Here is a 23,550-nt window from a genome sequence, read left to right as displayed (position 1 = left end):
CCCTGAGAAAACCATAATTCAAGAAGAGTTGTGTACCAGAATGTTCATTGCAGCTCTATTTACAATAGCCCGGAGATGGAAACAACCTAAGTGTCCGTCATCAGATGAATGGATAAAGAAGATGTGGTATATATATATACAATGGAATATTACTCAGCCATAAAAAGAAACGAAATTGAGTTATCTGTAGTGAGGTGGATAGACCTAGAGTCTGTCATACAGAGTGAAGTAAGTCAGAAAGAGAAAGACAAATACCGTATGGTAACATATATATGGAATTTAAGGGGAAAAAAATGTCATGAAGAACCTAGGGGTAAGACAGGAATAAAGACACAGACCTTCTAGAGAATGGACTTGAGCATATAGGGAGGGGGAAGGGTAAGCTGTGACAAAGCACGAGAGAGGCATGGACATATATACACTACCAAACGTAAGGTAGATAGCTAGTGGGAAGCAGCCGCATAGCACAAGGAGATCAGCTCGGTGCTTTGTGACCGCCTGGAGGGGTGGGATAGGGAGGGTGGGAGGGAGGGAGACACAAGAGGGAAGAGATATGGGAACATATGTATATGTATAACTGATTCACTTTGTTATAAAGCAGAAGCTAACACACCATTGTAAAGCAATTATACTCCAATAAAGATTAAAAAAAATTAGAAAAAATAAAGTACTGCAAATAGGAATAAAAGGGTTAAAAACTAATACATTTAAAGTAGAATATAATAAACGGATAGTTCTTAAAAATAATACAATATTAGTGAAACCAAATTTATAGTGCTTAAAGACATAGAAAACAAGCTTATGGTTACTAAAGGAGAAAGTTGGAGGGGGCTTGGGGCTAGTGATAAATTAGGAGTTTGGGACTGGCCGATGCAAGCTAATGAGTATAAAATAGATAAACAGGGCTTCCCTGGTGACGCAGTGGTTGAGAGTCCACCTGCCAATGCAGGGGACACGGGTTCGTGTCCCGGTCCGGGAAGATCCCACTTGCCATGGAGCGGCTGCGCCCGTGAGCCATGGCCGCTGAGCCTGCGCATCCGGAGCCTGTGCTCCGCAACGGGAGAGGCCACAGCAGTGAGAGGCCCACGTACCGGAAGAAAAAAAAAAAGATAACAAGGTCCTACTGCATAGCACAGGGTCCTATAGTCAATATCTTGTAATAAACTATAATGGAAAAGAATATATATATGTACAACTGAATCAGTTTGCTGTACACCTGAAATTAACACAACATTGTAAATCAACTATACTTCAATTAAAAATTTTTAATTAAAAATTTAAAGTACTTATACATGTAAAAAAAAGATTAATAGATTTAAAAATAAGTAGCGTCAAATAAGAAAATAAATGGCAGACACGGTTAGCTGCCAGGACCAGCATCCCTTCTCCTTTTACCACTTAGACACAGAGCCCTAATTTTCACCTGGCACATTGTCCATCCAGAAGGTAAGACTATACTCACCAGCCCACCTTGCAGCCAGGTGTAACCAAGCAGTCATGTTCTGATCAAGATGTGTAAGCACCAGAGCTAGATAGGACTTCTGGAGGGCTGCTTAAAATAGTTAAGCTGCTGGGAGAGCCCCTTTTCAATCTTCTCATCTTATTCCTTTTCCAGGCTGGAGCTGCAGCTGCCATCCTGGACCATGAGTTGACCAGGAACGTGGAAAACACACATTAGGACCTGCATCGGAAAGTCTGGACCCTGCTCATTGATAGCAATGGTTACCCTGCCAGCCTTCAAGTGCTGTCTGTGGACATCTTTTATGCAGAGGGAGAAGTTAGGTCAGCTTCTATCTTCTTTCAGCCACAGTTATGTGAGATTTCCTGTTTTCTGTCCTTGAACATAAAATCCTAACTAAAACAGATAGAAAGCTCAGAGAAACTGTATGTAATCAGTAAAAATTAAAACTGAAAATGAGCAAAAGTCTAAAACTATTAAAACAATAGTATGTGCTAACACGATAAAGGTTAAAAGCCAGTAAGATGCAGAAAATACTAAAGACACAGCAAACTATAATGTACGAAAATGGTTGAATGTGAAGTAAAATGCTAAACAAACATACAAAATTTAACAAAAGACAATAGTTTAAGACAAATGTGTTGAGTAAACAGGATTGAAGCCAACCTAGATATCCAACAAGTATCACATTTCTCCTGCCAAGTTTCCTTTAAAAGGGTCTCTGTTAATTGAAGTTCCCATAATCTCAAAGCAAGGCTTATTACTTGTAACTGGTGACTAGGCATAGTTTTATTTTCCCTTCAGAGTGAAGTCACCCCACCATCTAAGAGGGTGTGATCATAAGTACAATTGCTCCAACCAAGAATATATGAGTATAAAAATCTCACATCTCTAACTACCAACCACGGTGCAAGGATTAGGGAAGACATCCAGGCACATATTGGAAATCAATTTCACATTTTCTTTCATGGATGATGACGTTAGTAGCTGTAATGTTTTAACATAATAAATAATACCTGTTAAGAAACTCAAAATCCAATTTATCCTTTATTTGGAAGCAAAATAATACATTTCGTAAAGAATAGCATAGTCTTTTCCTAGACTTAGTTTGTTGTGCAACTTGGGGTTTAAGAAAATTCAGCCTTTGGTGTGACTTTTCTTTCAACTTTGAAGTCTACAGACTCCAAGGTTTTAGACAAAATTGCCTTTTCATGGGGATAAGAAATTGATGGATTCTAAACCGAGCCTGAGTTGGCAGTGCTCAGAAAGGACTGGTGAATACATCTGAGGGTAGAGGGCTCACAGCCCAGACTGTCCAGCTCCCTTCCCCCAGCCCCATGGGATGTGATGGGCAACATTTTCCAAAAATTCAGGCTCTATTAAAATATGTGATTTTTCTTCTCTAAGTGCCTCAGAGATGGAATACAAAGAACAAATATATCACTAAATTCAGCTGATTAGCCTATTTCAAATCAAGATGACTATTTGTAGAAAAATACACAATAATTTCCGTATAATGACTCTCTTATTTAAGATTATCATAACGATTTTCCCAACCGTTCATTATTAAATGCACACACCCATACCAACAGTTGAAAAATGTAACAGTGTGTGAACATAAGATTTCTTAACCACCTTCTAACCTCTTAATTCAACCTTTAACTTACACAATGTTAATGATGCTGAAGGCTAATTATTTCTGAAGAGGGAAAATAAAGCCATAAAATAAATATACCAATGTTGGTTTAAGCTGCTTAAAGCCTTAACCTAGTGTCTTTAGCTGGCTTTCTCCTCTGCATCTCTCTGCTGCCACCTCCTCCCACCCTGCCTTATCCAGGCCCCCTGGCTGGTGACACCCCCGGGCTAGGGCCCATCTTTTCCCATAGACTCAAACCATAGTGGCATGAGCTAATGGTGCTTTTCATGTTGCAGAGGACGCAGCCAGGTGGCCTTCAGGTAGGACTGGAATAGGAAAGACAGGGTAAAGGGAATCCCACAGCACAAACAGGGGGCAGCAAGAAGTGACAGAGAATGACTAGAAACTATGTGAATCGGAAGTCAAAGTAGTATCGTCCCCAAGATCAATGGGAAGATAAATGGAGCTGATCCAAATGAAATGCTCAAGATCCAGCAACTGCATTTCTGCGTTTGAATCTAGATCGATGTGTGCATGTCGGGTGGTGCAGGTGCCCGCGCGCGCCTAGCATGTTTAGGGAGTGATCTGTTCTAAATAACTAACTTTCCCAAATAACTCAACTTTTACCTCTTGTAGCAGCAAAAATTTTGTGTGTGAACCACATACAATTAGGCCTTTTTAAAAATGCATTACACTTTGTTGCCTTTTTAAACAAAGCGCCTAGAATACAACCTCATCTTTTCTGAGGATGTGGGGTAATCGCTATTAATATGCCTGAGCCTGACCCTACCGTATGAATATCACTGTGCAGCCGTCGAGCCTGCAAACGTACAAGATGCCCGTCTGCCCTCCCTCTTCTGTCTCCCTGGTCTCCCATCTCCTTGGCTCTGCTCTTACTTTGGCCTGACAGCTGCTCCCCTACTCCATAATTACGTACCTGAACCTACATCCCTGGTTCTGAAGGTGATTCTTTGTCTGATACAAAAAAACGAACAAGGTGATTTTGACAGATTTTCTCACTGTTGCTCAGCTTTTTGTCTTACCTCTGGGATCACTGCTGTGTTCAAGAGACTCAGAGCTGATGAAACTCCCACGGGCCCGGGTCAGTCTGTCCATAAACTGTGCTAGCTCTACTGTATGAGCCACCAAGAGTTTGGTGTTCATTTAGGAGAATAAAAGTAGCCTTTTGTCTCAAAATATTTTTTCCTGTGGCCTAAAAATTCCATCCTTATGGACCCTCATTTGGGTTAACACGTGATCTTGTATCAGGTTCTTAGTTCCAAGGACTGCCCACCATCTGAACAGGACGTTCTATAAAGGAAAGAAGACAGGACGGTTGAATTCCGGTGGAAGGACGAACTGGAAGAAAGGACAGACTAGGAGGGAGGATCTGATTGCAAGCCTTTAGGATCAAGGGTGAGGCTGGCAAGCACTGAGCCTCTGGGAGGAAGGTCAACAAGAGGGTAACAGGCAAGGAAGAATCCGTGAGGTTACCTCTCCCAGTCTCCACCCACGGGATGGGGTTAGTCCTGGTTGGGCGGGGCACACACAGGGAGGGGCTGTCAGAGGAAGCCAACCACACCTCACACAGAGGCTCTGAAATATACACAGAGAGACTCTGTTGTGAAAAACAGGTAAATGTGTCCAAAATGGGTTAAAAAAAAATGATGGGGCTGCTTAAGCCTATGCCTGTGTTACCCCAGATGCACCAGCGACGGGCACAATAAGAACTTAATTGCTGAAAACATCACTAGTAGTTCTCTTTAGAACAAATGATTGCTTCATTTCAACCACGGTTTCTTATTTTAAAAATCCAATTCACTCACGATATATAAACTCGTATTTTTGGCCTTGTAAACAGTTCTCCTGGTATGTGTTGGGGGAGTTTTCAGCAGCAAGAACCTACCTTCAATATTTTGATTAGTTCCGCTTGGCTTGTGCAAAATTGCAGACATTAAATAGAGCAACGCCTTGACAGTGACTTAGCAATTATTCTGCCATCATGTTGGCCCCCCAGACCCACAGATTTTACCAAATAACTGTTTTAAAGAGATCATCATTGGATCTTACCAATTTTATTCCCAATAAATATTGTGAAGGCACTGCTATGAATATACCTCTTAAAACATTGCATGACTAGAATTCACAAGCAATGTAATTGTTCTTAGGCTCCCTGAGTAGAAATTTTCCCCCAAAGATCACACTAACTCAGGCAGACATGAAACAAAATCACTCTAGACTGAAAATTGGGGATTTATCAAAAATAAGCACAGATATGGGAATAAGCCTGTTAGAAGCAGAATAAAATCTGACATGCAAGTGGAATGAAGATAACATTAGAGATAGGAGAGAAAGCCTGTCCTCATAAAATTCTACATTGTTTCTTACCATTTCATAGTCTCTTAATGAAGAACATGCAGACTAATTGAGTGTTTCAGTTATCAATTGCTGAGTAACAAACCTCCCCAAAACTCAGCATCTTAAAACGATTAATGGTGACTGATCTAGATTCTGCAGGTGGCCTGTGTTTCTTCTGTTCCGTGTGATGCAGCCTGGCATTGGTCATGGACCGGAAGGTCCAAGAAGTCTGGGGCCTCCTCCACACGGTGTCTGTCCCTCCACGGCCTCTTCAAGTGGCCTCTCTCCAGCAGGATAGCCTGAGCTTCCTTACAGCATTCCTGAAGCACAGAAGCAGGAGTTTCTATACCTTCAAAGGGCTGCGTCCAGAACGGCACAGCGCCACTCCTGCCGCGATATGGAACATCCAGGTTAGAATGCAGACTAATTAACAAATCCCCCCAACATGCCTTACACAACTTCCTTGTAGCATCCTAGAAAGCAGACACTTAGGAAGGAAGGATGTACAATAACACCAAAAGGCAAAGGCAAGCGATGAGCCTACCTCAGAGTGAGGAGAGGACTGCAGACGGTCAGTGGGGGAGATGAAACGTGCCATCAATGGCTGATGCACGTTCTACCTCCTGAGTCAAAATAATGAGACGGGGAAATGAGAGATAACAATTCCCATCTCTGGTACAGGGGCATGAAAGCTGTGTTAACCTAGAAACAGTAAGTACAGAAACAAAAGAGAGAGAGAAATCTAGTGAAGTGGCATATGAAAATAATAAGAATTAAAGACTTCTCCTTTGTTTTCGACTTTCTCTGCGCCAAAGTTTTATGACGCCCCAAGCACATGGTATGTGGAAACAGATTATGGACAGTGGGATGAATACACATTACTCTGGATGGCACTCAAGGTCAGCAGGCTGGGTGAGGGGAGGCTGCTCTGGCCCATGGAAGACACTCCCCCTGAATGTGCAAGCACCGCAAAGCATCCCGGGAAGGCCTTCCGACCTGACGTGAGAGGAGCGGGGCTTGAGGCCGATCGTCTCGTTTTGAAGGACACATGAATTGAGGCTGAGGACTTGAGCTGCAGTAGAAGGGAGTAACATTAGAGACCCTAGTAAGGCAGAATCCACAGGACTCAGGGTGCCTGGAGGAGCAGGTGGGTTGCTGTAAGGGTTAATGATTATCACCCTCATCGCAACAACAATGGCAGCTAACACTAAGTATTGTCTCTGTAGCCCCATTTCACAGATGAGGAAATAGAGGCACAGAGAGATTAAATAACAAAATGATGGTTAAAGGAGACTTCCCTGGCCGTCCAGTGGTTAAGACTCTACCCTTCCAATGCAGGGGGTGCGGGTTGGATCCCTGGTTGGGGAACTAAAATCCCACATGCTGCAGGGCACAGCCAAAAACATTAAACAAAAAATTTTAAAACAAATAAAAATTGTTTAATAAAAAGAATGATGGTTATATAGTGTAAAAGGCAGAGCCGGATTTTGAACCCAGGTAGTCCAGAATCCGCTTTCTTAAGTACCTCATGACCTTGTATGTATGGTTTTGACCTGTGGCGTATGCTCCAGCCCCAGGAATTATGACGCCAGCTTCCATTCACATCAGGTGTTGTCATGCCCCTGGTACTTTGGATGTGCTTTTCTTCTTCTAGAATGATCTCACCGCCAGGCCAGCCTCACCCATCCTTCAGGGCAGCTGCATGTTTTCCCCTCTCTTCTGCAACCTTCTGAGCTTTAAACAAAGGCTTCCTCCTCCCTCTACACACCTCTGTTGTGGCAGTTACCAAACTGTTTTGCAACTATGTAGGAGAATGGGGTTTTTGTTGTTTAGTGATGAAATATCTTAGCTTTTTGAAAAGTAAACAAGGGCTTCCCTGGTGGCGCAATGGTTAAGAATCTGCCTGCCAATGCAGGGGACACGGGTTCGAGCCCTGGTCCGGGAAGATCCCACATGCCGTGGAGCAACTAAGCCCGTGCACCACGACTACTGAGCCTGCGCTCTAGAGCCCGTGAGCCACAACTACTGAGCCCAAGAGCCACAACTACTGAAGCCCTGTGCCTAGAGCCCATGCTCGGCAACAAGAGAAGCCCCCTCAATGAGAGTAGCACCGCAACGAAGAATAGCCCCCGCTCGCCGCAGCTAGAGAAAGCCTGCACATAGCAATGAAGACCCAGCACAGCCAAACAAAACAATAAATTTAAAAATAATAATAAATAAATTTTTTTTAAAAGTAAACTAAGTAATAACCCCCCATGAATCTACCACTTACAAATACAATTGCAGCATCCTGAGTACATCTCACGGGTCCCATTTCCTACCTTCCCCCACCAGCCCTTGAACCAATCACTACCCTGAATTTAACGTCTACCTTTTATCACCAACATCCTTATATTTTAGCTGCAAATGCATGTATAAAATAATCGGGCAATTTTACATGTTAGTAACATCACATAACTGGTGCACTATAACTACACTTCTGCATCTTGCTCTATTTTTACTCAACATTCCGTTTCCACGTCAATCCGTCATGATCCATGGAGTTCCGCTTCATTCATTTTGTTTCATAGTCTCCCATTGCGTCACTGTGCACAATAAAATGCCTACCCTGCAATCTGCGTATTTGTCTGAGACATCACACAGATCTTTTTTAAGGTACACAATTCTAAATAAACGCGTTGGTCAAAAATATTTGATCAGATTCCCTTTTTAAAATTTTACTATTTTTTGGCATGATCACTGGATTGAAGAGGATTCCACAAAGGATCAAGAGGCCCAGGAAAACTGGCATCTGAAAGCCGGTCGGAGTAAAAGCCCCTGTTTCTCTAACAGAGCCACACTGCGCAAGGGTAAAGGCTACTTAGTGTCCCAGAGAACCTAATTCTCCCAACATGGTCCATCCATCAGCCTAATTCATATTCAGGATGCTGAAAAATGGCAGTTTTCAGTTTCTCAGGAATCTAAGCATCTGCAGAGTGCTTTGTGCAATGAAATAAAACATATTTTTAATATTTGGCCGAGACTTAAATCGTCAAGAGCCAAGATTCAGAGCAAATATTTCCACATTAATTGAAAATTTTATTGTCAAATAATATTTCATGGTTTATTCATGCACAGAAGTGCTACTTATCTTCTACCATTCACTCCAGTGATTTCACGGAGAAGCCAGAGGCTATTCTCAAAATTGGGGTGACATTTAAAATCAGGGTGACATTGTTTTTCTCACATGCAAAAATAATGATTTTTTCCTTTATGCTGAGTATCTTCTCCACTGGGTGATTTTGCTGATAATAATATCTTTCCTGCCTAGCTCAGAGGATAGTTATAAGGATCCAAAAAGAGATAACACATGAGAATCTGCTACATAAACTGTAGAGGGCTTTATAAACATTGTAGATTATTATCATTATCATTATTATTCATTCAAAGTAAGACTCAAGCACCAAGGACTCAAGGGGATGTGGAACCCAATTGAGGAAATTAATTCTGAAATGTGCACAGAGAGGAGAAAGAGAGAGACAGGGCTCTGATGAAGGCGTTGTCCTGGGATAAGATTGCCGGCGCTCCATTCTGTCTCCACCCATTAATCTCGTGCAAGTTACTCAACTGATCTAAGACCCAGTATTTTTAATTTGTAGAATAGGGATAATAAGAGTATTTTATCAGATTTCTACATTAGTAAATTAGATAATTTATGTAAAGTGTCTACTCTATAGTAAATTCTCACTTGTTAGCTATTACTATTTCACTAGAACATAAGCAACACAGATGCAGGGCTTTATCCCTTTCGTGCATTCATTCATTCATTGTTTAAACAGATGTTTATTACCAGACTCTGTTCTAGGCACTGTATACCGCAGTGAAGGAGACAAGGTCCTTGCTCACAAACAGTAAACAAGTAATTGAGGTCATTTCAGGGAGTGGCAAGTACAACAAAGAAGCTGATACAGATGAATTATAAATACATAGAGCTACAGGAGTGCAAGGCTGGAAGCAGGGGCCATAGACAGGTGTCCAGAAGGTCGTCCAGGAGGATCATGTTTGACTTAACCCCTTGTCAGCATTCAGGTGTTAGGTCACATGTGCCAGCCGTGCAAAGATCTGAGGGAAGAGAACCTCACACTGAGGAAATAACATTTGCAACATGTCTGGAACAAAAACTGGCTTGGCGTGTTCAGAAGACAGACGGTGCCCCAGTCTGTCTTGAGACTGATGGATGAGAGGAGGAGTTGATGAGGAAAGGTGGAGAAAGAGAGCAACCCCATCACGTGGAGCTCGAATTGTGTCCCAGTTGCATTAGCCTTGATACCCCATAGCCCCTTGCCCGCATTTTTTGAATACTGTAAATAATATATTCACAAAGTATTTTTTAATAATTATACTAAAAGGCATTCTGGATACTTTAGAGACTTAAAGACTCTCAAGAGATGCCTTCTCTCAGGAAAAATCAGAAATTAGTTATGCGTTCTATTTTTAAAGTGGGATCTATCTAATTTAGCAGTGACTTTTTTTAACATATTTATTGGAGTATAATTGCTTTACAATGGTGTGTTAGTTGCTGCCTTACAACAAAGTGAATCAGCTATACATACACATATATCTCCATATCTCCTCCCTCTTGTGTCTCCCTGCCTCCCACCCTCCCTATCCCACCCCTCTAGGTGGTCACAAAGCACCGAGCTGATCTCCCTGTGCTATGCGGCTGCTTCCCACTAGCTAGCTATTTTACATTTGGTAGTGTATATATGTCAAGGCCACTCTCTCACTTCGTCCCAGCTTACCCTTCCCCCTCCCCGTGTCCTCAAGTCCATTCTCTACGTCTGCGTCTTTATTCCGGTCTGCCCCTAGGTTCTTTAGAACGATTTTTTTTTTTTTAGATTCCATATATATGTGTTAGCATACGGTATTTGTTTCTCTTTCTGACTTACTTCACTCTGTATGACAGTCTCTAGGTCCATCCACCTCACTACAAATAACTCAATTTCGTTTCTTTTTATGGCTGAGTAATATTCCATTGTATATATGTGCCACATCTTCTTTATCTATTCATCTGTCGATGGACACTTAGGTTGCTTCCATGTCCTGGCTATTGTAAATAGACCTGCAGTGAACACTGTGGTACATGACTCTTTTTGAATTAGCAGTGACTCAATGCAATGTCTCTCCTTTGTTTTCTCATTCAATAAAGATGGCTGTTCTGACCATATGTAATTGGGCAAAGGTGAGACTTTGCTTTTTTTTTAATAACCATTTCTTAATTGAAGTATAGTTAATTTACAATGTCGTGTTAGCTTCAGGTGTACAGCAAAGTGATTCAGTTATAAATATATATTGTTTTTCAGATTCCTTTCCATTATAGATTATTACAAGGCCCTGAATATGGTTCCCTGTGCTATACAGTAGGTCCTTGTTGTTTATCTGTTTTATATGCAGTAGTGTGTATATGTTAATCCCAAACTCCTAATTTATCTCCCCCCACCCCCTCTATCCCCTCTGGTAACCATAAGTTTGTTTTCCATGAGACTTTGCTTTTAACCTGGAGCGAAGATGGTCATATTTGGGATTATGACACAGACGGTTTACGTCTGCGATGTTGTAAACGTTTCGTGTTTTGCGCTCACCAAAATGCGGTTGTTGAACCCTTAATATGTGGCTCGTGTGACTGAGGAAATAAATCTTTGCCTTTGCTTCATGTTGATGAATTCTAACTTAAAGAGCCCTTGGCGGCAGTAGCCCTTAGGTGGCTACGATGTTGAGTAGCAGGTTGTACTTTTCTCTGCCTTGGCCATTTGCCTTCTTGAAGTGGCTCATCAGCCCCCCACACCTCGTGCCCACTGGTATGTCCTCCCTTCTCCCTCCCGCATGTGCTGTGGCCCATTGGCTGAGGTGCTCCCAAACCTAGTCGCGTAGAGGGTTCCTGCGGGACCGCTGTCCCTCATCATGCTCCCTGGTCCTGACTCTGCCCCAGCCCACAGCCCTCGCTCCGTCGTGGGGAGATGACGAGAAGGACCTCGTGTGACCACATGGACGCAGAAAGCATGCCCATCTCTGCTGTTCAACAGGTAACGCGAAATTGACGCTTCAAACAACGTAGTGAATCACCCATGCAGTACTTTTGTCAGGGGTAGAAGGCACATCTGTTTCAGATCAAAACAAGATGAGAGATGTTCCAGAATTAGCCTAAACTTAGTTACTCCAAAAGTCAAGGAATTCTTACATTCTTTTCTATTAGTTAAATCTTCCAAATCTGTTATCTTCTCAATATTGATGATAGTGAAACTACTGGATAATCATTTTTTAAAGAAAGGAAACAGCTGTTTGAATTTAATTGCAAATAAAACATTTCACTTTTGAATACAGCACTCCGTTGTATCTTTGGGGAGAGGCAGGAAGAGAATGCAGATTTTTTTTTTTTTTTTCGGTACGCGGGCCTCTCACTGCTGTGGCCTCTCCCGTTGCGGAGCACAGGCTCCGGATGCGCAGGCTCAGCGGCCATGGCTCACGGGCCCAGCTGCTCCGCGGCATGTGGGATCTTCCCGGACCGGGGCACAAACCCATGTCCCCTGCATTGGCAGGTGGACCCTCAACCACTGCACCACCAGGGAAGCCCAAGAATGCAGATTTTTTGATTTTCTACTCAAATTTGCCTCTATCCAGGGAGTGAGTCAGTCACAAAGATGATTACAAGGAACCTCATAGCAGATTATCAGAGCAGTACTTATGGCAATTCAAACTGGCTCGTTCATGTTTTATTTTGTGTTGCCAACATGATTTCCAGACTTAAACATCTTTTACAAATCTTATTTAGGTTCCTTAGACTTCAAAGAACACTTTAAAAAAAAACAGATTTTGATGAGTCAGGTGTAAATAAATCAGAAGCATGGAGATTAAATGTCTATGAGGAAAAAAAACATCTAGAAGAAATGTGCTTGAGGAAAAATTCATTTGCGATCATCTTGAAACAAAACTATTTTTTTAAATGTCTGCTTTTCCAGAAATATAGATGAATGGAACAGGACAGAAAGCCCAGAGATAAACCCACACACCTACGGACAACTAATCTATGATAAAAGAGGCAAGGATATACAATGGAGAAAAGACAGTCTCTTCAATAAGTGGTGCTGGGAAAACTGGACAGCTACATGTAAAAGAATGAAATTAGAACACTCCCTAATACCATACACAAAAATAAACTCAAAATGGATTAAAGACCTAAATGTAAGACTGGACACTATAAAACTCTTAGAGGAAGACATAGGAAGAACACTCTTTGACATAAATCGCAGCAAGATCTTTTTTGATCCACCTCCTAGAGTAATGGAAATAAAAACAAAAATAAACAAATGGGACCTAACGAAACTTAAAAGCTTTTGCACAGCAAAGAAAACTATAAACAAGATGAAAAGACAACCCTCAGAATGGGAGAAAATATTTGTAAATGAATCAACAGACAAAGGATTAATCTGCAAAATATATAAACAGCTCATGCAGCTCTGTATTAAACAAACAACCCAATCAAAAAATGGGCAGAAGATCTAAATAGACATTTCTCCAAAGAAGACATACAGATGGGCAAGAGGCACATGAAAAAATTCTCAACATTATTAGAGAAATGCAAATCAAAACATTATTAGAGAAATGCAAATCAAAACTACAATCACCTCACACCAGTTAGAATGGGCATCAACAGAAAATCTACAAACAACAAATGCTGAAGACGGTGTGGAGAAAAAGGAGCCCTCTTGCACTGTTTGTAGGAATGTAAACTGATACAGCCACTATGGAGAACAGTATGGAGGTTCCTTAAAAAACTAAAAATAGAATTACCATATGACCCAGCAATCCCACTACTAGGCATACACCTAGAGAAAACCATGATTCAAAAAGACACATGCACCCCAATGTTCATTGCAGCTCTATTTACAATAGCCAGGTCATGGAAGCAACCTAGATGCGCATTGACAGATGAATGGATAAAGAAGATGTGGCACATATAGACAATGGAATATTACTCAGCCATAAAAAGAAACGAAATTGAGTTATTTGTAGTGAGGTGGATGGACCTAAAGTCTGTCATACCTAGTGAAGTAAGTCAGAAAGAGAAAAACAAATACCATATGCTAACACATATATATGGAATCTAAAAAAAAAAATGGTTCTGAAGAACCTAGGGACAGGACAGGAATAAAGACAGACGTAGAGAATGGACTTGAGGACACGGGGAGGGGGAAGGGTAAGCTGGGACGAAGTGAGAGAGTGGCATGGACATATATACACTACCAAATGTAAAATAGATAGCTAGTGAGAAGCAGCTGCATAGCACAGGGAGATCAGCTCCGTGCTTTGTGTCCACCTAGAGCGGTGGGATAGGGAGGGTGGGAGGGAGACACAAGAGGGAGGAGATATGGGGATGTGTGTATGTGCATAACTGATTCACTTCATTGTAAAGCAGAAACTAACACACCATTGTGAAGCAATTATACTCCAATAAAGATGTTTAAAAAAAAAAGTTAAAAAAAAAAAAAAGCTTCTTTTGGGGAATTCCCTGGTGGTACAGTGGTTAGGACTCCACTTTCACTGCTGGGGCCTGGGTTCAATCCCTGGTTGGGAAACTAAGATCCCACAGGCTGCATGGTGTGGCCAAACGATAAAATAATATAGAATAAAAGCTTCTTTTGGTACTCAAATAACAGATTCCATTGTTCCCCTATATCATACATAGTAACTTCAAGTCACCCTGTCATGGCAAAGTTCTTTTTGACATGTATAGAATCCCTAGTGACTGAGCCAATAACACAGGCTCCCAGGATTTCTGTGGCAGGTGGGATTACTTCATTCAACAACACTTAACAGCCATTCTCATCCAGCTAATCCCAATACTGTAGCAGCATCTCACAACATCTATGGTATTAACAGTTGAAGCTTCTTTTAATTAATCCTTTCCCTACCAGAGTAAGAGTGGATAGGGTTTCTCTGATGTAAGAGGATTGTGGAATCCTCTTCTCTATTCTAGAGTAAGATTTTTTTCAAATTCAGATATCTGGGGCCTAGGAGTATATGGCTTTGGATCCCCAGAAGGGCAAGGCTATCAGTGTGAAAATATTGATGTTGTCTCAAAAGCAAAGGTGATCACAGACACTGAAAGTACATGGCCATGCTCGATCGTGAAGTGGTCACCTACAAGACCCAGCGCATCCACACATTACTTTTGTGGTTCTATTTTAAGTATCTTCATATTATAAACACAAAATAAGAAATGTTCTTAGAGGTGCATTGGACCTGAAAAAAAAAAAAAAAAAAAAAACAACCCAGCAACTCTAGTTCACGAAATACCACCCTAGAAACTACACATTTAGTCAATTACAATTTAGAGAAACTCTGCCTTACTTTAGGTGTATTTCTAGAATGCAGACTCATCACTGCTGTATCCTACTTAGTTATCATGGAGAATGTTAAATAAATAGCATCAAATATGCCCATGCACACTAATACGTTAAGGAGGGAGTTAATTTCTAACTAGAGTCAGGAATTAAACCCATTGTAGGTCTGTCCATTATTCACCAGCTTGCAACGCTACAGTAGTCTACACATCACTTTCTTTTTAGCACTGAAGATGGATGTGCTCACTATGATTTCTAACTTATGGATATGTCCATGATGTCCCTCTGTTAACCAGAGAACAGAAGACAATGTTAGTCTACTAGAAAATGTTTTGACCAAGAGCAGAGTTTGTTGGAAGTTCCAGGTCTGTGTGGTCCAATCTGATTCTCCACAATTTTCATCACTGAGATGAATGGATTGATGCTGAGGCCAACTAGAAAGCTGTTGAGGGAATAAACAGGCTCAGATATTTGTGGAATCTTGCTTTTTAAGACAGTTCTTCAAGGGAGGTCAATGAATCCATTCAATAAATATTTGCTGAGTATTTATATATTTGTTGAGTATTTATTACATTTATATCCATAAAAGCTTACTAAATAGTCATGAATGGATAGAATTTTTGGCTAATAGATGGATAAAATACCTTCAAAACACATTCTGCATGCATTCTTTTGGTAAATGTGTGATCTTTGGAACAGATAATTATGTAATTATAAAATTAATGGTTGATTAGATTTTTCCAGAGAAAAAAAATTAATTGTATCAAACACAATCTCCAGAAAGTTGTTCTTCAACAGGCATAATTTTCTTTTTGCTCAGTCCTGTGGTATAAACCTCATATTAAAATAGTTTAAAAGCAGGTGGCACTGTACTTTCTTTGGGGTAATTAATTCAGTAGCTTTATGCTATTGAATGATGTTGTTCCACAGTGACACAGATACTGTAAAACTATTAATATCCTACACTGTAGTGCCGTAGAACCTACTTTATCTGGAAATATCTATTAACCAAGACTTGTGTACATGTACAGTACAATGGAAATTGATGTTTATAGTCATATCCTGAAGGCACCTGGAGATCTCAAAATGCCTTCTAAAAAATGTCACCTAAAGCATAAAGCAACTAAGGTTGATCAATCAGCAAACATGTCTCTATTACTTTAGGCAGAGACAATAAAAAATGTGTTAAGGTATGGTTTCTGCTCACAAGGACCTTACAGCTGTAGAGAGAAGTATAACCCACCCAACAAATCTTTAATAAAGACAGTGTAGAATGTTAAAAAGGGAACTTTTGTCCTCATCCCAATGTCCTTATCTAGGCTTCTTGCCCTCAGATGAAGAGAAGTTGTTACTGGCCAAAATATGAGACCTTTCTTGGGCTTTGCTTCCCCGGGGAGAGAAGCCAGCCCCATGATCTGACGCCACCTTTCATTCCTGCTTCCCAGAAGTCAGCAGATTTCCCAGATCCAATTATCCTAGATTCAGAAGAGAAGTTTCAAGCCTGAACCACGTTGTCCTGCACAGATACTACACAAGAGGACAATGTTGGAACAGATGGGGTGATTACCAGCTATTAACACATTAGTATTTTATTAAAAATTGCTATATAGGGACTTCCCTGGTGGAGCAGTGGTTAAGAATCCGTCTGCCAATGCAGGGGACACAGGTTTGAGCCCTGGTCGAGAAGATCCCACATGCCGAGGAGCAACTAAGCCTGGGCACCACAACTACTGAGCCCGCGTGCCTAGAGCCTGTGCTCCGCAACAAGAGAAGCCACTGCAATGAGAAGCCCACGCACCGCACACCTCAGTGAAGAGTAGCCCCGCTCGCCTCAACTAGAGAAAGCCCATGCGTAGCAATGAAGACCCAACGCAGCCAAAAAAATAAATTAAAAAAAAAATTGCTATATATTAATCTCTTTGCATGAAGCCACAAGGAAAGAGGGATGAGTAATTAGTTTTCCAAAATCCCACTTTGAACTGTCAACATGATATTTGACCAGAAAGTAAAACTAGGTTTATATTTATTTGAGTTGTCATAAAGTTACTGCATGCATTTAACTTTTTCCCCAGCTTTCTTGAGATATAATTGACATATAAACTTGTGTGTTATATGTCAACACAACGTACAATGTGTTGGTTTCATAGACTTACCTACTGCAGTACAATGACCACTGTAGCCTTAGCCAACATCTCCATCACATGACAAAATTACCATTTCTTTTTATGGTTGGAACATTTAAGATCTATTCTCTTAGCAACAGTCAAGTACATAATACAGTATGGTTAACTATGTTCACAACGCTGTGCACTGGATACCCAGAATTTATTCATCTTCTAACGGGAAATTTGTACCCTTCAACCAACATCTCCCCCATGTGCATTGAAAGTTAACTTTAACTGTATTTGGAAATGTGATTTCCATACACTACTTTTGTAAAAACAAATATTTATATTATGCGTATAAGAGGAACTTATGCATCTTAAGAGGAAACGCTAGAAAATGAAAAGAAGATGGCAAGACACAACAAGAATGAATTCATATAGGACTAAGGTTCTCAACTAATACTACCTCCCTCATCCTCTCTTGACTATAAGCACTAGAAGGGCAAACTGTGTCATTTCAGTACTTAACTCAGTGGCTGACAGTTGGCAGTGCTTAAAAATGTTTGTTGAGGGCTTCCCTGGTGGCGCAGTGGTTGAGAGTCTGCCTGCCGATGCAGGGGACACGGGTTCGTGCCCCGGTCCGGGAAGATCCCACATGCCGCGGAGCGGCTGGGCCTGTGAGCCATGGCCGCTGAGCCTGCGCGTCCGGAGCCTGTGCTCCGCAACGGGAGAGGCCACAACAGTGAGAGGCCCGTGTACCGCAAAAAAAAAAAAAAAGCTTGTTGAATGAATGAATGAATTTCTAACCAGGGTCTGGAGAAAATAAGGCAAGCTGCGACCCAAAATCCACTGTCTAAGTAATCTAAAAATCTTTCAGGACCTATTGATGACCTAAGAAGTAATCGCTGAGGTGTTTGGTCTGTGAATGCATCTGTGTTGTCTCTTTTCATCAATAATTGGAAGATAACATTACTGGATTACAGGATGTTTCTGACTTAGAGTAGCTTTACTGGTATAAAGATGACCTTAATGCACATCCCTGACACCATCACTTTCAATATTTTTGAAGTGGAAGTGTACAGGCATCTATTTTGGAGCATGTCCCTAAATTGGGGAAATAGACACATCACCAAAACACACGAATTGAATTTTAGTCCGTGCTTAGTATCGGCCTCTAAGTCCACCTGCTATGCAAACCCAAAGTCCACATCTGCTCTTCTATAAAAGATGGAGAGTGGGTCTGTTTTGACAACTTCTAAATTGGGAGTTTATTCCACAATTATTTTGACAAATTTGCTTCAAGGAAAATTTGGAGCATTGGAAATGGGCCCAAAATGTAGGGTCACATGCTTGAGCACCCGGCCAAGTTTTGCCAACAGCAAAAATTTAATTGGCAGGCAATATTCATATACAAGTATGTGACTATTGACGTTATTGTTGATGACTGAGGAGGAGAAAATTATACTCATCTCTTTTTCATTATACTTTTTCATTTTGACCTAAATTTAAACTTATAGAGGGACTTCCCTGGTGGTCCAGTGGGTCCACTCTGTGCTCCCAATGCAGGGGGCCTGGGTTCGATCCCTGGTCAGGGAACTAGATCCCACAGGCCGCAACTAAGACCCGGTGCAGCCAAATAAATTAAGTAATTAATTAAAATAGTTTTTTAAAGATACATATATATTAAAAAAGAATAATAAATAAACTTGCAGAAAAGTTGCTGGTGTTTATTCTACACTTTACCACCTTGACTCTCCAATTGCTTACATTTGTTTTATCCATTTGCTTTATCATTCCCTCTCTCTCTCTCTCTCCCCCTCTCTCCCAGTAGTATTCATGGGTGTTGTATACATATATACGTGTGCATATTTTTTCTGAACCATTTGAATATGTTGTACACATCATGATGCTTTAAACTTAAATCTTCATTGTTTTTTCTAAGAACAAAGATATTTTCTTATATAACCACAACACAGTTATCAAGATCAAGATTATTAGAACTGATGTATCTAAAGGACAGTCCATGCTCAAACTTTAGCAACAGTTCCAATAATGGCCCCTACAGCTCTTTTTCCCTTGTCCATGACCATACATTGCATTTAATTGTCTCATTTCCTTTAATCTGAAATAGTTCCTGAGCCTTGCTCTTTATTGCCCTTGATATATTTGAAGTGTACACGCAGTTGTTCTGTAAGATGTCTCTCAGACTGGGTTTGCTATTTTTGAGATAGTGTTACAGGACCCCAGTTGCCTGCATAGACCTGTCCTGTCAAATACCCGTGTATCTGGGATACCCAACATTGGGACAATTGCTTTAAATTGAGACACTCTTTCCTGAACATTCCTAAGTCATTTATATTATCATAAGTCAATGCTTTAAAACCCGTTAGAACACCTCATGATTATATCAGTTACAAAACAGGCTACCTAGCTATAGCAGAGAGCCAAACATAGCTTAAACGGAACTTCATTTCCCTCTCATGTAATAGGCCAGGGAAGAGTGGTCCAGGACGGGCTGGGTGCCCCTGCCATGGTCAGCACACAGCTTCCATTTCTGGTGCAGAATAGCTGCTCCAGGCCTCCAACCAGTGGGAAAGGCCAGAGATGTGTGCACACACCCCTTTTTAGAGAGATGAACTGCATATACGGCAGCATCACTTCTGCTTATACCCCACTGTGCAGAAAGAACCTAGTCCCAAAGAACACACCAACCTGCAGGAGAGGCTGGGATACGGGTCTCTTTATGCCCTTTATGCAGTGAGAGGCCTGCGTACTGCAAAAAAAAAGAATCTACCTGCCAATGCAGAGGACATGGATTCAATCCCTGGTCCAGGAAGATCCCACATGCCGAGGAGCAACTAAGCCTGTGCACCACAACTACTGAGCCTGCGCTCTGCAGCCCGCGAGCCACAACTACTGAGCCCGTGAAACCACAAGTACTGAAGCCCGCTCGCCTAGGGACGGTGCTCCGCAACAAGAGAAGCCACCGCAATGAGAAGCCCGTGCACCACAATGAAGAGTAGCCCCACTAGCCACAACTAGAGAAAGCCTGCGCGCAGCAATGAAGACCCAACGCAGCCAAAAATTAATTATTAATTAATTTTTAAAAATTGTGACTTCTTACCAAAATACACTTACAGTAATGTCTGTCCTTAATTCGAGACCCCAATCCTTTTTACCATAGCATTTTTATTGGAAACTTGACCTTCACGTAGAGTTCTAGTAAAATCCAGCAACTCATGTTTACAGTGAATTTTATGTAACCAGCATAATTTTAGGAAATAAATTGAAGAGGCATGTGAAGTGAAAGTCTTGATAAACACATTTGTTTCTGATAAGTAGTGACAAAGTACAGATACTTTCCCTTGATGGCTTTTAAAATATGTTTTTAGAAAACTGAGTTGTATAATAATAGTAAATATCAACATCATAGTCTAGATCATTACCAGACTCACACTGGGCAGAGGGGAAGTTTTTTTTTGTTTTGGGTTTTTTTTTTTATCTCTCTCTTCCATTTGACCCCTCCCTGCACTCCCGTCAAGCACTCTGTTGTTTGGCACTTGTTTTTCTGAAACCAGCACCTCCTAGGTGATCCCAGGCAAGCCTGTTTTATTGCCTTGGGTGCTCTCACTAGCCCCAATAAACCAAGGTTTACTGCTGTTAATATCACCTTTGACGAAGGGGTGTTAATACTCCTTTGATAAAATTCAGCCAATCCAGGATCATCATGGTGGTGACAATTAAATGATACAATCAGTGATTCTGGTGAGATGTGCTCTAGGAAGGAAACCAGAAGGGCCTCTCATGGGACTTCCTTTCCAATTAACTCAGGTAATTCTTCAAAGTTTCTGAAGATGAGAGTTTCTGCTTTCCTTCCAAACTCAATGGAGTTGGGCTCTGAATGTGGTCTTTTTCAGGTACAGCTGTGGCTAACAAGAGACAGAAATAATGAAATAATAACTGGTATTTATTCAATGCCTAGTATGGGCCAGGCTTTGGCTACTCACATTACATTTGTTAGTTTCTTTCATTTTCACAGTAATCCTGTGAGCTACTAGAGTCCCCCGTTGTCTGGACGACCCATGTTCACGTAATAAACAGATGGGCAGGAGGTAACTAGTGTGGCAGCGGAACCCCAGACACTAGATTGTTACACTGACCCCCAGCGTTTCCAGGAGGAAGGCATTTGTGATTCCCTTGAAGTCCCAGGGGACTGCAGCCATGACCTCAACTTGTACACAAAGTCACCTGCCTGCTAGATTCCATGCCTAGGGTCCAGATGCCAATTGTTTTTTCTATAAGAACTGTAGCTTTCACTAAGATTTATATCAATTATTTCATTATTTTACTATGAGAATCTTTTAAAAAATAAATCAAACCTTATAATAATGAATATATTGCCGCTCTGTTCACTACAGCCAAGATGTGGAAAGAACCTAAAGGTTCATCGACGGATGAACAGATAAAGAAAACGTGGTCTCTAAGTACAACGGAATACTCTTCAGCCTTAAAAAAGAAGGAAATCCTGCCATATGTGACAACATGGATGAACACTGAGGACATTACGCTAAGAGAAATAAGCACAGAAGGACAAACGCTGCATGATTCCAGGTATGTATGGTATCCAAAGTAGTTAAAATCATAGAAGCAGAGAGTAGAATGGTGGGGGGCAGTGTCGGGGGGATGGGATATGGGGAGTTGCTAATGAATGGGCATAAACTTTCAGTTTTTCAAGATGAATAAGTTCTAAACATCTGTTGTGCAATACTGTGCCTACAGGTAACACTGTATTGTGCGCTTAAAAATCTGTTAAGAGGGTAGACATCATGTTAAGTGTTCTCACATAAATAAATAAATGAATAAATAAAAAAACACCTTTTCTATTAAAAGCAGTGAATGGCCTTTAAAATATGTATTATATTAAAACCCATGCCCTGGGCTCCCCTGGTGGCCCAGTGGTTGAGAATCTGCCTGCCATTGCAGGGGACATGGGTTCATGTCCTGGTCAGGGAAGATCCCACTTGCTGCAGAGCAACTACGCCTGTGTGCCTCAACTACTGAGCCTGTGCTCTAGAGCCCGTGAGCCACAACTACTGAGCCCGCGTGCTGCAACTACTGAAGCCCGCGTGCCTAGAGCCCGTGCTCCGCAACAAGAGAAGCCACCACAATGAGAAGCCCGCGCACTGCATCAAAGACTAGCCCTTGTTCGCCGCAACTAGAGAAAGCCCGTGCGCAGCAACGAAGACCCAACACAGCCAAAAATTAATTAATTAATTTTTTTAAAAAACCCATGCCCTTAAATTTGAAAAACATTTGTTGTGATTTTCAGTGTAAGTGTGTACACATACACACACACACACACGCACATACGCAAATACACACAATGATTTACCTCTAATAACATATTACACTTACCCATTTTAATCTATATCACATATTCTCAAGTGTTCTTGCAGCGTGCAAAAAGGATATAATTTACATAATGAGGTAAACTGATGGAAAACAGGTTGCTTTTCAGCTTAACTGTGTCTCCTTCTGAGCTGACATGAGATTCAACCTCCAAGTCATTTTTGACATTTGACGTTCGATAGCAGACTTTGCTATGAGACACCAGTTTTTAAAGCTCTTATCCACAACAGGTGCTCTTGCTACTCTTTTTAGCATTTTGTAGCTTATTTTGGGGGTGACTGTAAAGGCACATTTCCCTGTCCTTCCCCTTACTTACCTAAAGAACACTACACTAACATTCCCCTAAAAATATCTCCTTTATTCTCTTCCCTGTGTCTCTTCCTACCCTAATCTCACCACAAGAATTTTTTTACAAAAATCTAATAACCAAAATGGCTGCTTGCCCAAAACTCAAAAAAGAATTGTAATGTAGGTAGCCTGGCTCTTTTCTCTATTAACCGTATGCAGTCAAGGACTAAATCTGACAGGTTTCTCAGGAGCTTCTTTGCTTGTCAGTATCATGGTAATGATTCAAGAACAGTCGGGCTAAACGCCTCAGACTTTTCTAAACACAAAGCTGATACCATGTTCTTTTCCATTTATGAGCTGCTGTTGACACTGAGATTTTGCACATCCTCAGAGCCGTTATGCTGTCTCTGCTGGAAGGATGGGCTGTTTGAGTCAAGTTGCTCTGACAAAAAGTGTGCCTAGAACATCCTCTGGTGGTGATAGCAGGAATCGTCAGTTTCAACACAACTAAAGATTCACTGTCCAGCCCCATTCCACACGATCTACTCACCCCTGGACACATACTTAATGACAGAGAAATCTGCTGCTTTCAGGATATTTCAACTACCCGGCTACTTATTTTAGTCTCTCTGCTGTCAAAGCTCTTAACACATGGTGGCCTCATCTCATCACTGGACTTGTTTTCCGCTTTTTTCTATCACGGGTATAAATCTGAAAGTGAAAAGCAAAGAGACTTTACAAGCCTGTTTTTAGAAAGGCAAAGTCTCATGTGCAAAGTTCCACAAAGATAAACAAAATATTACTCCACAAAGATGAATATTAAATATTATTCCACACTAAGAAAAAGTCAAACTCACAGAAACAGAGAGTAGAAGGGGGGTTGCCAGGGCCTGAGTGGGGGAAATGGGGAGATGT

At 41.2% G+C, this 23,550-nt stretch overlaps 1 long non-coding RNA gene across 6 annotated transcripts in view; it reads right to left on the bottom strand.

The window, feature by feature from the left end:
* Positions 1-23,550, bottom strand: part of LOC113631519 (uncharacterized) — an 80,149-nt gene that overhangs the window by 32,107 nt on the left and 24,492 nt on the right. For 3 of the 6 annotated variants that reach the window (XR_003437397.1, XR_003437393.1, XR_003437396.1), the window contains 4 exons: positions 5,484-6,525; positions 4,590-4,691; positions 4,139-4,406; positions 1,463-1,851 (listed from right to left, as the gene is read on the bottom strand). This is a non-coding gene — a long non-coding RNA (uncharacterized LOC113631519). Of the gene's footprint in view, positions 1-1,462; positions 1,856-4,138; positions 4,407-4,589; positions 4,692-5,483; positions 6,526-23,550 lie in introns of all 6 variants that reach the window. The other 3 variants (XR_003437394.1, XR_003437395.1, XR_003437398.1) reach the window with 3 other exon arrangements.

The sequence above is a fragment of the Aethalodelphis obliquidens genome, unplaced genomic scaffold (genome assembly GCF_003676395.1).
Source record: "Aethalodelphis obliquidens isolate GAN/ISIS:26980383/991018 unplaced genomic scaffold, ASM367639v1 scaffold33, whole genome shotgun sequence".
NCBI classification, from domain to species: Eukaryota; Metazoa; Chordata; class Mammalia; order Artiodactyla; family Delphinidae; genus Aethalodelphis; species Aethalodelphis obliquidens.
This window is presented reverse-complemented; position numbering and strand designations above follow the sequence as displayed.